Source organism: Pistacia vera, unplaced genomic scaffold, assembly GCF_008641045.1.
Source record: "Pistacia vera cultivar Batoury unplaced genomic scaffold, PisVer_v2 Contig1585, whole genome shotgun sequence".
In the NCBI taxonomy this organism is placed as follows: domain Eukaryota; kingdom Viridiplantae; phylum Streptophyta; class Magnoliopsida; order Sapindales; family Anacardiaceae; genus Pistacia; species Pistacia vera.
In genome coordinates, this window is record NW_022195669.1 from 94590 (window position 1) to 111119 (window position 16530).

The following is a 16530-nucleotide window of genomic DNA, read 5'->3' on the forward strand; positions in this document are numbered from 1 at the left end:
TTCTTACACATACAATATAATGAAAACAAAAGGAATGATTGGATGTCAGTTCTTAACAATTCGCTCTTCGTACCACATAACTGATCCACAATGAATGCACTTGTAAGATGGTTCACCAAGTTCCAGGGCTCTTTTTCCACTGTACAAAGAAATAACGTGACATTTTTAGAAAGTAATAAAGTTTAATACTTAGATGTGTTCTGTTAATTTGGAAAGTCACGATGCCATTCTTTTATCTGAGTAACTTTAACATTTTAGTTAACATTTAAACATATCTAAGCAACAATATGACATTTGTTACCTCTTTCTGTTGAGTGAGATTTTGAACCTTTATTTGTCTTTGATAAAGATTTCTTTTGTTTTTTCAATGTGTGACCTAGAAATGAAAATAATAAAAAAAGATCATCACGATATTCAACAACACTTGCAATGTTAAAAATGGTTCGGCAAAGTTCCACACCTTTATTTTCACGATGCAATGAAATACTATTATGTTTTTAAAATATAACAAACTGGATGTTTAGATGTATGTTGTCAAATTCAAAACTCACAATTGCATTGTTCTGCATCAATAACTGGAATATTAGAATCAGGCTCTGCACATGGAGAAACACCTTAAAAACATACGTTTAGTAAGCCAATTTAACTAATGATAATCTACAAAACATAGGTAACCACTAATATGATATCTTTTACCTCTCTTCCTTTTTAATTTAGACATTCTCTCTGTTCTATTTTCCTCGCATATCTCGTTTACATTTACAAAAGCATTCGAAGAACTTGTTGAACCCTTGTCTGTCTTTGATACACATTGTTTCTGCTTTTTAGATTTCTCATCTGGATTTTAAAATAATAATAACATGATTACGACTATATCATGCAACAAATTATATCATCAAAAAACTTAACCAAAAGACAAAAACAGTAATTAAATATCTCATTTATATTTATAGAAGCATTTAAAGAAATTATTGGATCTTTCTTTGTCTTCGATACACATTGTTTTCGCTTGTCAAATTCCTCGCCTGGAATTCAAAATAATAATAATATGATTGAGACTATGTTACACAACAAATTATATCATTAAAAAAAACAATAATTAATTCGCTTGACAACTATTTCATATCTATGAAAAAAGTATTGACAACCATGTAATATACAAAATAATTGTATGACTATACCAAAACAAAGAAGCTAGTAACTTTCGTTCAAAACTTTATTATGGATCATTTTGCTATGAAGTTCTTATGTCAAAACACCAATTTATAGTTTACAGATAACTAAAACAAACTAACACAACAAATATATAAATTGAACTTGTTTACTCTCTAGATAATAATTATATGACATTCTAATATTAAATACCTTTTTTCCTTTTGGAGATTGACTTTCTGATTGGCTTTGGAAATTTAGGTCTTTTTTTGTTCCATATGAACATTCTCAATTTTCAATTCTCCTTGCATACTTTTGTTCTCAAATCAATGATACTTATTTTTCCAAAATCATATTCCAATCTATAGTTTTTAGTCACTTGCAAGTATAATTCCTGAATATATGACTCTATAGCTACTGCATCTTCATCTGTAAGAACCATCTTACAATCTTGTACCTGACCAAAACAAAAAATATATTTATTAATTCCATTCTTTTTTTTTTTACCTTCGCCGAGTCTAGATTATTATAATTGTATGCAAAAATTGATTGATGACAAATGATTTACTACAGTTTTTTATATAAATTTATGGATCGATAAATGTTTTATTATAACTTTATAGCATAGAATATTATGGTTTTGCAGCAAGATTTGAACCAAAACAAAGCTTCATATGTTACAGCCACGCATTAAAATAGTTCGGCAACAAAACTATGAATAAATTGTTGGTTCGGCAATGGTCTATCAAAAGTATATCATCCATTTGTTGGTTTGACAACTGAGAATAAGTTTGACTCTGACATTATAACCAAAAAGATACCTGCATATATTACAATTATACTTATGTTATGGTATTCTAATTGACTAGTCACAATTTTACAAGCCCATTATATATAAATAAATGGTTCATCAATTAAATTTTGATCTCATGGAAAACTTAATGGATTACAATTCTAATGCAAAATTATGATGAACCATGAAGTTTTCAATTTGTCCTTTATTGGTTTTCCAAGAATTTATATAAATATTTTCAAAAATTAGGATCGCCAAAGTCACTTATATTAAAAAACTTGAGTGATTTGAATTTGATATCACAATCAATATTCAATTTAACAATTATACAAAAATAGTTCACAAAAAGAATATATTTATTACGTTTAATAGGAACTAACTGTAACTATAGGGAGCAATCGTTTCATCCAACTGTAATACTATACGAACAATAAATAAAGAGTAAGAGAAATACACTAGTAAAAGTATATATATATATTATTATGCATAAATTATTTAAAAAACAAAAGCAGTATGATATAAAGAAAAAAAGAAAATCTAAACCTTAAAGTAGATCAAATAAACCATACATAAGATAATAGTAGTCTAAGATTTAGTATAACTCTTCTCTCTTCTCTCTCTCTCTATATAATATATTATATATAGATATATATATATATATTATATTTTTTTTTTTTTTTTTTTTGTCAAACTTAGAATTGTGTGTGTGTGTGTACAACAGTTAGTGTGCACACTTGCTGCAACTTTTATTTGGCTTGTCTCATCTGTTGTGTGTGTGCACATCAATTCTTAGTGCACACAATTTGCTAGACATCTGTCTTGGCTTGTTTCATCTCGAGTGAGTGGTGAGTGTGCACAATGGTCTGTGCTTACACTCTCGCTTCAAACTTTTTGCAACCCAACACGAGTTGCATGCATGATAAAGACAAAAAGATCGTATTTATCTTTGTCTCTTGATATTTAGGACCTTTTTACATGTGTCATTTTTTCCTTAAGTGGTCCTAGGGAATAAATTTATCTTTCCTAATTTGTTTTTTAGTCCAAACCAAAAGAAGGAATACTTTCTTTATTTGGACAAACATGGGTCAGCCCCTTGTTGGCTGACGTGGCACTGTTTTGTTGAGCAAGAAAACTTTCATTATATAAGACTCTTTCTTGCATAAATGTATCTAACCTTTTGATCTTTTATTTCACCTTACTCTGAATTTCTTAGAGCATTCCTTCTCTTAAGGTTCAAGGTTCATTTTCCATTTTGTGCCAAAACCTCACCATATCAAACAAAGACTTGATGGCTCTTGGAACATGGTTCCTTTGCTGATGTTGGTGCGTGGCGTTGGTGCTTGAAGTTTGGTGGTTTACAAGCTGTTTTCGGGTGTGTTCCCGGCGTGAGGAAGCCCCAAGGAGTTGCTACTTGTTAAGGATTCAAAGTGTAGTGCTTAGTGTAAAGTTGAACAGGGAGTTCTTTTTACTGTAACTTAGATCAGCTTTGAACTATATCTTGTAATGTGTTTTTAACTTAGTGGCTTGCTTCGATCGGGACAAGGTCCCATGGATGTAGTCTAAAAGTGGATTAGCCGAACCATGTATATGGCTATGTTCTTTACTTTCTACACTTATGTTTGTTATGATTAAAGCTGGAAATCTTTTAATCAACTTGGTAATATTCCGTTGCACATTAAAATGGGTAACCCAAAACCAAAGTGGTCTTAACCAATCCCCAACACACACACACACACACACACACACACACACACACACACATATATATATAATTTCAATAATCAGTCAAACACAATATTCTGTAACATATACAATGTATGAGTCCTCTGAAATTCACATAACTATTTATATATGTATTTATAAATGCCATGAATTTTACATCAGCATTTATTTATAGGATCAGATTCATCTCAATTACAGTTTATTAAGACCAATGTATTAATGAGGAAATTAAATTTTACAAAATAAATCATCAGGAAATTAATAGTTCAATATATCTTTATATTTTAAAATCTTTATATTTTTTCTTAAACAATAACGAAACCATGAAGTTCATTATTAATTATAGTTGTTAAATTATTAAATATTTTGTTACTGTTTTAAACGACTACAATAAGTTTTTTATCAGGTGTAATTATGTCCAGAGTTGGACATTTTTCGCTTGATTAAAACATTGCCATTTAACATGTTCATCGTCTTTAAAAGCAAATTAGGGATTAAGGGCATTTTTTTTGTTGACTTTGTAATTAGAGTTGTACTTCAAAAGCTTTTGTATTTATCAACAAATTGAATTACATTACTTTATTGACTAAATTGATTGTTTTTACCGGCTCACAGATTCACCAAAGTCAACTGTGGGAGTACTAGGAGGAGACTTGTCACCAGTTGGAATAAAAGCATCGCAGTCACTATGGCCAGACTGAGTATTTGTCTCTTTACTGATTGGGACCTGCATTAACAAACAATTTGTGGGTAAGTTTAGTTTTTCCCATTGGGTTTTATTTATATTTCATTTTTATGTCTGACCATGTCAATTATAGAAATTCCTAGCACAGTTACTTGTGAGGATCTTTTGGAATTCCGAAAAGATTACAATATCCCCAACGATTTTGATTTGTTTCCATGCGATGGTTTTAAATTTTTTATAAATTCAAAGCCCCCGCCTAGGTTTTTTACGTTTTTTGAAACTTTTCTGCGGTGTGGTCTTGCTCCTCCTTTCTCTTCTTTTGTCAAAGAAGTTATGATTTCTTATAATGTTAAACCCAGCCAACTCTATCCCAATGCCTAAAAAATAGTTTTGGATTTTGAAGCTCTATGTTTGATGCATGATATTCTAACCATGTTTTATATTTTTAACTACTTTTATGTACTGAAAAAGAGGTCGAATAGTCCATTTTATTTTATCAAGGGTAGAAAGGGGCGAGTATTGTTAACAGGATTGTCTAGTAAAGTGTGAGGATGGAATGTTAGATATTTTTTATTGGGTTGCAAAAGAGGATGGGGGGGATTACCCACTAAATGGACAAAAGCTACAATACCCCACAACAATTTCGGTAAAATAGATGTGAACGAACCTAGCATAAGACATTGGAGAATGTTATTCGTGATCAACAAACATTTGATGTTTTCGATATGTTGGAGAAATACTTAATTCTTCAATTCAAAAGAGGTATTGCAATTTTTTATATGATCGGTTTTCATTTATTTATTAACTGTTTCTTCTATAGCTTTTTTTTNAGAGACATATATAATGATTATTAATTCTAATAGCATTACTACTACTACTACTATCAACTCGCTTACTGCTACTTCCTAATCTCCTTAAGAAATTAGACATCTTTAAAACAATTCTAACCTAAAAGTTTCAGTTTCTCTCCTAGATCACGGGACCACCAAGGTATGGGACCACCTCTAGGACCACCTAACACGGCTGACCAATAGTTCCAGGCTGACCAAGCACAACCTAGAATCAATTTTAGAGTTCTTCTAGATTAAAACCTTCTAGATTTACCTAATCCTTAATTTAACTAAGAATGAACAGTGCATGGATGAACAGTAAACTGCTACAGTGTTCAAACAGTAAACTGCTACAGGCATGAACAGTAACAGTGAACAATGATAAACAGTGACTGAGAACAGTAATTTTGAACAGTATTTGCTATAGTACTTTGGTAATGACAGTTAATTTTTGAAGTTTTTAATTCCTAATTCCTCACTTCTAATGACTCTTGGCTCTGATACCATATAGGCTAGGATCATTAAAAATTGAAGAAAATATAAATTCAAGTGATGATAAGTAAAATGAATGAAGATGTAATAAAATGTGTATGTTTTGATAAATATGGAAAATAAAATGAGATGAATATAAAAAGTAATGATGAAACAAAAATACTGAAGGAAACTTACAAGTATCGAAGTTTTGATGAAGAAACGTTTATTGCTTGATGACTTTTTTATAAAGTATTTTCAAAGGACACTAAAATTTTGCTCTCTCACTTTTTGATCTCTTGTTTTTTTCTCTGTTTTTGCATTCTGCTCTTGCATTCTAAGTGATACATATTTATACTACAAAAGAACAGATTTCAAATACATTTGAATTCGTCTTCATTATTACAGTACAGAATAAAAGATAAAATAGTTGATAAATTGATAATTTATATGTAGGGCAGTTAAAAAGTGTGTGTATATATATATAGGGCAGTTAAAAAGTGTGTATATATATATTTATTTATTTATTTGTATACATATAATAAATATGAACAGTAATTTTGAATAGTATTTTGCTACAGTGACTACGGTAATGGATGTTAATTTGTGCGGTTTTTTTGTTCCTAATTCATCACTTCTAATTTCTCTTGGCTCTGATACCATATAAAGTAGGATCATTAAAATCTTGAGGAATGTAATATAAATTCAAATATATATTTCAAAAGTAGATAAATGATATGAATAGTAAATGATTTTGTAATAATAAATGTGAAAGGAAATGAAATAATGTAAAATACTGAAAAGAAATCAAATAATGAGTAACAACTTACAAGTATAAGCTTTGATGAAGAAACGTGTTATTGCTTGATGAGTTTTTACAAAATGTTTTTCAAAGGACAAATTTTTGCTCTCTCACTTTTTTGCTCTCTTGTTTTCTCTCTTTTTTCGCATTCTGCTCTTGCAATCTAAATGATACATATTTATACTACAAAATAGCGGATTTCAAATACATTTGAATCCATCTTCATTATTATAGTACAGAATAAAATATAAAGTAGTTGATAAACTGATGAGCTGTCTTGATTACGTGTCATAAATTATTGAGAACTTGTCTTGATATTGGCCGAAAAAATGATCTTGCTGATAAGGAGAATCTTGAAAATTGATATCCACCGAAAGTATTGAACACATGATAAAGCTAGTGTTGAGTCATTGTCCTTTATTGAAATCATAATTGATTATGGAACATTGCATAATAGTCATCTTCGTCTTGATTGCTTGGTGACTTAGTGTTGTTTGAATCTGCTTTTTGAGATGAGGAAGATCCAATGGCCATAATGATTTTGTCCATATCTTGAGGGGTTTGGCATTGAGCCAACTCAGCCAGAAGTTTTAATTTTTGCGTCAGAAATGTTGATTTTGTTGAGGTTGACATAAATGAGGGTGTTGAGAAATCCATATCTGCACGGCTGGTAGGCTAACATTTTAGATGGAAAAGCTAGGCCACCATTTAATAGAGAATTTTCTCTGTAATTCTCTGAATTTTGGAGGAAGAGGTGTAGTGATATAAAATTGCCAACTCATTATCCATGTTATTAAGAAATTGCTGGAAAATGCTAGCAAAGGTTCTTCACTGTTATTGAAAATTTTGGCAAATAATTTCCCAAACTGAAGGTGGGAGAATTTTTTCATTTAAACCGAAAAAATTGAACCATTGTTGAAACCATTTTGGAAAAGTTTTTGGACAAGTTTTGTCAAATATAAAGAACCAAGAATGTGTTGTATGAAATCAACAGAAAGTATAAAACTAGGCTTTTTGATAATCTTTATAGGAAAATTCTTGAGGAATAAAGGTTTCAGAAAATTGGCATTTTTTTATAAATTCCAATACGCCAATCTTGTGGTCTCAAGACTTTTTTGATTTTGCATTTTGACAAAGCAATTTTATTTGGATCATTTTTATCTAGATTATGGGTAATTTCAATTGAATCGGTATCAACTAAAATAAATTCATAAAAAGTTCTTGTTTTTAATAGATCATCAGAAATAAAATACAAATATGGAGAGAAAATTTTTTATAAGGTTTCTTGAAAAGTTTGTCCCCAGAATTCGGGTTCAATAATACAAATTGATTGGGTTATTTCTTTTTCAATGTATTGAAAGGTCGGATTAATGCTAATAGGTTTTGATGGAGAAGGTGAATAAGATGTTGGTATTGTAAGGGCTTGTTGGTAATTTTTTGGTGGTGATGAAGAAACATATTCTTCATCTAGAAGAGTGAGCTGATTTGGTTGGGTAATAATGGTTTTCCATTTATTGGGTTTTGAAGGTTTTGATTGTGGGGTAATAGGTTGTGGAGGTGGTAGCATCACATACGATGCTTTTGATTTTTGATTATTTTGGGGTTTGATGGGAGTGCCCCTCTTTTCCTCGCTTTCTCTCAGAAAATTCTTGTTCTGAAAGTTATTATGAGAGAGACTATTAGAGTAAAATAATTTTGACCTTTGCATTTCATTGAAAACATGATTTTGAAACTTTTTAAATTTTAATGCAAAAAGTTGAAAACACGTTTTTGTAATGCAAGCATCCAAAATTTTTCTAGTATCGGGCCATTCTTTTGTAGGAATAATTTCTAGACTCACAAATTTTGTAATAGTATTTATCTTAGATATTGAAATATTTTTTAAATTACTAATGTCTTTTACTAATGGAGGATTAACAAATTCAAATGTTACTTTTTATCCTAAAATATTTTTTGTAATTCCTTTATTGTTAACTGGAAAAGGGTAAATTTGAATAATAAAGGGGGTACCTAATATAACATCTTGATCTCTTTTGCTAGAATAAAAGTATTTTTAATACAAAAATTTTGTATACATATATGAGCATTAGATAATTTATAATTAATGTTTAATTGTTGACCGTTAGCTGCATATAATCTTTCTTTTGTTTTTTCATAATATTTTGTTGGAATTAATCCTTCTCTTATACAATTTTGATCTGCTCCTGTGTCTACTAAGGCTTGTGTAATAATATCTAATTTATGAATAATATTAATCCTAATATAAACATACCATTTTTGAAATTGTATTCTAGAGATTTCATTAATAAATGATTCTTCGGTTTCTTCAATAATTTGTAAATCTGATTTTGAGATTGATGGTTGTCCTATAGTTTTTTAGAGGCTTTTTAATATGATAAATCTGTCTTAATTTCAAAATTATCTTTTTGTAATTCTTTGACTTGATTTTTCATACTATTAATTTCTTCTTGTAAATCACTTAGAGTAACTTGTGTGGGTTTATCAAATCTTTTTAATATGTTTTTTACATTATAAGAATCTACATCTTTGTGTTTTTCTTCAGTAAAATTAATTCTTTAAGTTTTAATAAATATTCTCTTTTAATATCTTCATCCTGAATTTTATCAATAATATCTAATAAAAATTCTTTTGATTTAGTGATAACATTTATTGACTTANGATTACCCACTGAATGGACAAAAGCTACAGTACCCCATAATGATTTCGGTAAAATAGATGTGAATGAACCTGGCATCAAAACATTGGAGAATTTTATTTGTGATCAACAAACATTTGATGTTTTCGATATGTTGGAGAAATACTCGATGCTTCAATTCAAAAGAGGTATTGTAATTTTTTATATGATTGATTTTCATTTATTTATTAACTGTTTCTTACATAGCTTTTTTTTTTTTTTTTTTGTTTAAAGTGGATCTTGAAAAAGCTTCCCCAAATTCAATAGCTTCAATATCAACTTCAACAACCAAATTGATTGATCCTGTTTCTTCAGGACCATATACATTAGAAATCGAAGACAAAGATGAAGATATAGAAGACTTGCCATTGATTAGGTGAAGCAAGCATAAAAAAGCGTGTAATGAAGAAGGTGGAGTTTAAATTCCTCACAACAGTTTAAAGACAATGTCTAAAATAGATCTTGAAGAACTTACATCAGATCATGTCAATTATGTGATTTAAAATTGATATATTTGGTTTACTTTTACTTTATTCAAAATTTTTATATTATTTTTGTTGTTGTTGACATGTTTTCGGGATAGGGATTCATGGCTTATTTGGAAACCAGGAGGTGATGGATGGTCTCCGATAAGGTCATTGCAAATTTGGAAACAACCAAAAAAAGATTTGTTGTTCATAGGGAAAAAATTACGGTGGAAAAGAGGATATAGAAAAACAGCTAGTAGAAACAGTGAATGAGTTAAAGGTTAATAACGAGAAATTATCAGTTATTGAACAATCATGTTCAAATGCGAAGTTAGAAAATGATGTTCCTGAAAGAAATGAGAAAGAATTGTTGGACTCCAATAGCAAGGTAAAATCTACCCTTGTTACAGTTGAAAAGGAAAGAGATAAAGCTTCTGATGTTGTCTCATGCATGTTCTTGAATACTCGAGAAGCCTCTTGTAATGCATTTAAGTCGAGATTTCCAAATGAAGATTTTAGTTTCTTAGATAATTTGATTCTGCAAAATGAAGAGACAAACAGTCTTACTACTAATGTTTAGTCTGATGTTCCTCATCCCTAATGCACCGTATTCGATAAGACTTGTACAAACTAATTTTCATAATTTTTTATTGTCAATGTTAATATATTAGATATGTTTGTAAAAATGTTTCCAAATATATTATTGCCAAACTGTGTGTGGAGCTATTCTAACCGCTATATTTGATTAATGACTGGTTCACTCTTAAGAACATTAATTTAGGTTGTATTTGCAAATATTGAAATACTGCTATTGCCATATTGCGAACCAATTGTTTAACAAACACAAAAAAATTTCAAACAGTAAATGAAAAAAAACAATTTATATGAGAATAGAGATTTATTTAATATATTTTAATATGAAAATAAATGTGTGCATTGCTGTATATATTTATCAACGTGCAGTCGATGTTGTAGGTCTAGGTTCTATACTCATTTGATCAGAAGTTTCCGATTCTTCTTTTTTGAGATCGACTGAATACTCCCGTTTATTAAGATCAACAACAATAAGCATAGCATGCATCATCCACAATTTCAAACAAAGCATGAATCATATCGTTGCATTTTGTCTTGTACCATTTAGATTATCTAAGTTGCTGTGAACATTGGGTAGTATTTCTTTGAACTCCATTTGTCTATCACCCATTGCTGCAGCAACAAGTTTAAAAAAACAATGAATTTCAATAAATATTTAAACGTGCTAGAAATAAAAGTTGCATTATATTGCACAAAATTTGTATTACCTCATCTCTTGATGCCTTCCCATTCCAAGTCGCTCTTCATCTACAGAAAGCAAAGTGTCCTTTGCTTTGAGATCTAAAACAACAACAACTATAGAATTCATGACATCGATTAGTGAATTCATGGCTTCTCTGATTTTTGTTCTCGTAGTATTTATATTGGTAACACTGTGGTCGATGTCTTTCAGAATCCGCTTCAAGTCTGCTTTTTCTTCAGCCATTATCGAACCAATTAAAGGTAAAAGTGATAATGAAAGTCTACAAACGTATGAAAGCTATATGAATAGAAGTTGGGATTGATACTTATGTGCACATACAGTCTGGAGAACAACTTAAATAAGAAGAGAAAACGAACATAAGGAAATCAAATAGACATGTCCTATTAAATGAATACAATGATTGAAGAACCCCAAAATATCAAAAAGCCAACCGAGGTGATATGTATTGGCTCGAAACATTGCATTGGTTTAATAGATGATTACACCTGGAAAACCAACAGAGAAATACTAATAAATAAGTATATTGATAAAAAAAAAAATTGATCGGATAATTTCAAAGGAAACAATAATATATATTTTGTTAAATTAATAATAGTAAAGAAACAATGTTAATAACTGGATTGATCAATCAGTTGTTTCATACAGTAGTTACAGTTTGATATTAGCATAACAATTTGCTCAACAATATTGTATTATAATAAAGTATTAATTCAATTGATAGACCAAGGGTTATAGTTCAATTAACAATATAATGTTTATAAAGATTACCAAACTTAATTAATATGAAACTGTAAGTTAAAGTAATTTTTTATTTTAATTTGGTTGATGGTTTTATATTAATTAGGTAAATAAAGTATTAAATCACTAACTACATTTTAGTATTTCATTCAACTTATGTTTGGCCAATTGACTTATTTCAATTAAAAATATTCCACCTTATTTTTGCAATATCTAACAATAATGTTGTTCTGAGTAGTCCTAAAAAAATTAATATTATTTTATTAAAAAGTACACCTGCTATTTCAAAAACATCGGTCCAATCGGTTTTCTACAGTCAGCGGATTAATAGTCATTTATGTTTCATTAATATATTCATTTATATGATGTTCGTCTATTTAATGCATTTTCTATTTTTTTAAGTTCTGTTCATTCCCATTCTCTATCGAACATGCTGTTAGTGTAATCGTTTCGGCTTTCTCTTACGTCAGTGCTGATTTTCTTTTGAAGAGGCTTGGAACTTTAGTGTTGATGTCTTCTACATTGCCGATTCAGTTATTTTATATCACATCCCTCTTTTTAATACTACTCTTTGTTTTTGGTAGTAGTTTCATCTATTTGTTTGTGCAATTTATCGTTAAAATTTGTTTATTGTTATAGTATACAGTCGTATTTGATGGCCATTCCTATGAATCAAAGTTATATTTATGCAATTATAAGACCTATAAAAAAAATTTGGTTCAAGCGTTATAAAAAATGAAAACCTAGGTTTATGATTTTTTTTCCTCATTCATAAGAAATTATACTTGAAGGGTCACAAAAGGCAGAGACCCAAAAAAAAAAAAAAAAAAAAAAAAAAAAAAAAAAACGTTGTTTCAGAATTTACATGTTTGAGATAACGATGTTTTGTTCTGTTTTTTTTTTTTTTTTTTTCAACTGTTTGTTTTTCTTCTTAATATATTTCATTTTCATATTTGTTATGCTTTATTATGCAATCTTGGCAGAATGGAAGAAATGAATCAATCATCAAAGATGGTACAATCACAATCTAAGGTGAAAGAAAATGCAAGGAATCTATCTTCGAAAATTAAACGGAAGCAAGGTGCTAGGGGTCATGGTAGGCGCTCTGTAAGACTTCAAGGAATAGTTGTGGATAGTCACAATGACGACATTCAACGCTTGATAGATTCAGTGGTTTACATTGACAGCGACCAAGATGACGAACTGCAATCATCTTAGCAGATGGAACAGGTTGAACCAAGTAACACAATTAAAAATTTGAAAGGAAAAGTTGACCACCTAATACAACTAATAAAAAATCAGCAAACCAAATACAAAGATTTGTACTTCGAATCCCAAAAGAAGGTATAGAGAGTGTGGTAGAATATCATTCGCTTTTTTGGATAACTTCAAATTCTATATCTATTTAAGTAATGTTAATGATTTTAATGATTTTGTTTTCACTCAAATGCAGGTTGAAACCTTAATAGAAGAAAATCATCAGTTGGCTTTGAAGCTAGAAAATGCATCTAAGAAACTTGAAGCAGTATGACTTTTGCACATTATTAATCAGATATGCTGTTGTATCACTTTTATAATTTTAAAATGTTTTTATAGCAAAATAATATGTCTTTCCACAAACTATATTTTATATATAATATTGGTTATATGAATTTGAACACTTGAAAAGATCAGAAAAATTGTGTTTATTTTGTTTGCTTGCAGACAGAGAAATACACTAGATTATATTTGGAATTGATGAACAAACTGAAGGACACAATCTTGCCACCAAATTTAATAGAAGTTCAAGATGCAGTCAGTGTATCCTCTCAATTAACACATGAGCAACAACCTCGTTGCAGAGGTAGACCTCCATCAGGCAAGAGAAAGAATATTCACAAATGAAGTCCCAATTTGTTTGTGTATTTAATCTATTGAATATGAGATGAACACTTTATCTAAATATCAATATTGTTTCTTTTTAATTGCTTTTATAGTTTTTATCTACTTGAAAAGTGCTCGTAGTCACTTTTTTGCTGTTCATTTCCTCTTTTCCTCTTTTGTGATGTGCCTAACATGTTTGTGTAAGAATGGTAATTGTATTTTCAAGATCATCACTTTGTACAATTGATATTATCTTTGCAGACATGTCTTTGATATTCGGTGTCAATATTTTGTAGTGAATCGTATATGATATTTAATATCACCTGAATATTATCAAGATCAACTATTTAAACTTAAAATTTATACTAACCTTCTACAATTTCTATATCTTATATTCATTTTCAAGTTCAACATTGATTGCTAAAACTTTTCTCACAATATAGGATTCATATATTTCTTTCAAATCAATAACCCTCAGCTCAATTTTGAAAACAAACGTCTATTTACACAGTTCATTGAAAGGCCTTGGTTGTTTAACAGTTGAGAACATAATAATCCAATTCATTTATGTTCTACTATATCAAACAATATAAAATTTACTTCGGCAATTCTGTCCGACATACTCATATATAACTTTTACTTGTTATAACATTAATCAAACATCATTATAAACTTAATAAACAATGATATAACTTATTTGAGGAGATTTTGATTCCCTATTGCATTTGTAAACAATAACGAAACTATGAATTAACTTTTGGCTGATTTCTTTTGCACTCAACAGTTGTTATTTGAATAAATAATTGTTTCTTAACAATCTTAATATGAAAATCGATTGATTTTTGTTATCTATGTTTTCAAGGAAATATTCACATATTTTACTAAAATTAAAATTGAGAATGGTCCAATTGTCGGACGAGCCATAAACATATGTCATACTTATTTTATTAATTTAAAATAGTAACAAAAAACTTAATAATTTGAAAACTATAATTAATTAGAAATTTCATAGTTTCATTATTGTTTTTTTTTTTTAAATAAAGATTTTCAAATATAAAAGTATATCGAACTATTAATGTCGTGATAATTTATCTTAAAAAATTGTATTTCCTCAATAATGTATTATTGTCAATAAACTATAATTCAAACAAATCTGATCCTATAAATAAATATTGACATAAATTCATCACATTTATAAATACATAGATAAATACTTAAATGAATTTCAAGGGACAATATGCATTTAATTCTTTTACGGTAACATCTATGAAGTAATTCACTGTCAGCTTCAATTCAAAATAACAAAACTAAACATAACGTTTTATACTAATTGTAATAACAATATGCTGAACCTAGAATTATACTTGATTATTAATGACTTTTTGTATTTCTTTTGTTGTTATGCGTTATATAATTTGAGGATGTTTCATAGTCCAACCATACAACTTTATTGTTCATAGAGTCAAAGGTTCAATTTTGTTATTCTTGAGTGAAGAGTGTGATATATATATATATATATATATTTTACGTGAAATAATTTGTTCATTGTTATATTGAAATCTATGAAGGTAGATGGATTGTGGTTTAATGTTATATTTATTTATGTTGGCATCCATCAACCAAGACAAAGCATTTTCACAAATGAAGTTCCAATTACATTATATACTTAATCTATCAAATGTGACATGATCACTTTATCAAGACTTCAACTTTTTTTCTGGGTTGCTTTTTTAACCCTTATTGCTACTTGAAACATTCTCATCGTCACTTTCTTTCTGCTCATTTCCTCGTTCCCTCTCTTTTGATGTGTCTAACATGTTTGTACAAGAATTGCCTAATCTGTTTTTGGGACCTTGTACCCTTGCTACCATTTTTCCAGACACGTCTTTGATTTTTGGTGTCAGTGTTTCATATTCAGTCATGTCTGATGTCGAGGATTGTGATCCATATTCTCCATTAATTGCTTGTTGTTTTTTACAAAGCATTGATATCACTTCAATATTATGAAAATTAACTATTTAGGATTAAAAATTATACCGACCTTTTGCAATTCTTGCAACTTATATTCATCTTCAAGTTTCTCATCAATCGCAAAAAGTTTTGTCACAATGTAACATTCATATCCTTCCTTCAGATCTATAACTCTCAACTTGATTTTGAAAATGAACATTTGTCCAGACAACTCATTCAAAGCTTTTGGGATATTTTTCTGATTATTACCTTGTTTGTTCAACAGTTGAGAACATGATAACCCAACCAATCTCTAGGTGACTGTATCAAACAATATAAAAGTTGCTTCAACAGTTCCATCTGACACTCTCATCTCTACCTTGTAACTGTTATAACATTAACTAAACATTATAAATCAATGTCTGTAATTGAATGTAATTATTATTGCATTGATAATATGCAATTATAAACAGTAAAAAATAAACAATAATATACCTCATTTGAGGAGATTTCGATTCTTTGTTGCATTTGTCACAATATAAATAGGTATTGATACCAAAAATTTTCTTCTTGCAATAGGTGCAGGAATTGTAACACCAATCATATCTATCAACTTCAGTTATCTTGGCCTTAATTGTGTACTCCATCACCTATTCAAATGTAATTTTTGTTCACAAACTACGTTATAGTAATCAGTTTAACATTTTAGTGAATACTGTACCTCATCAACATTATGCCACACAAGATTGGTAACAGGTTTCAGTGATGTTCTATTCTCAAACATTTCCTTCTCAATCGAAACTTGATTCAGAATCTTCTGCTGCAATTGAATTACAAGCCCTTTTTTAAAATAAAAAAAGTATATAAAATGTTAAATATGAATCTACTTGTGAAATTATTTTAAAATACTTTCTGTCAAACACGTACTCTTTCTATAGAGAATGAACCTCCTCAATATCTAAATTTATATAACTTCTAGATGCTAAAGTTGTATTGAGATATAATCTTCCTATATGGAAAAAAAAAATATAAATTACTTATTGAAAATATATTAATTTCATATAA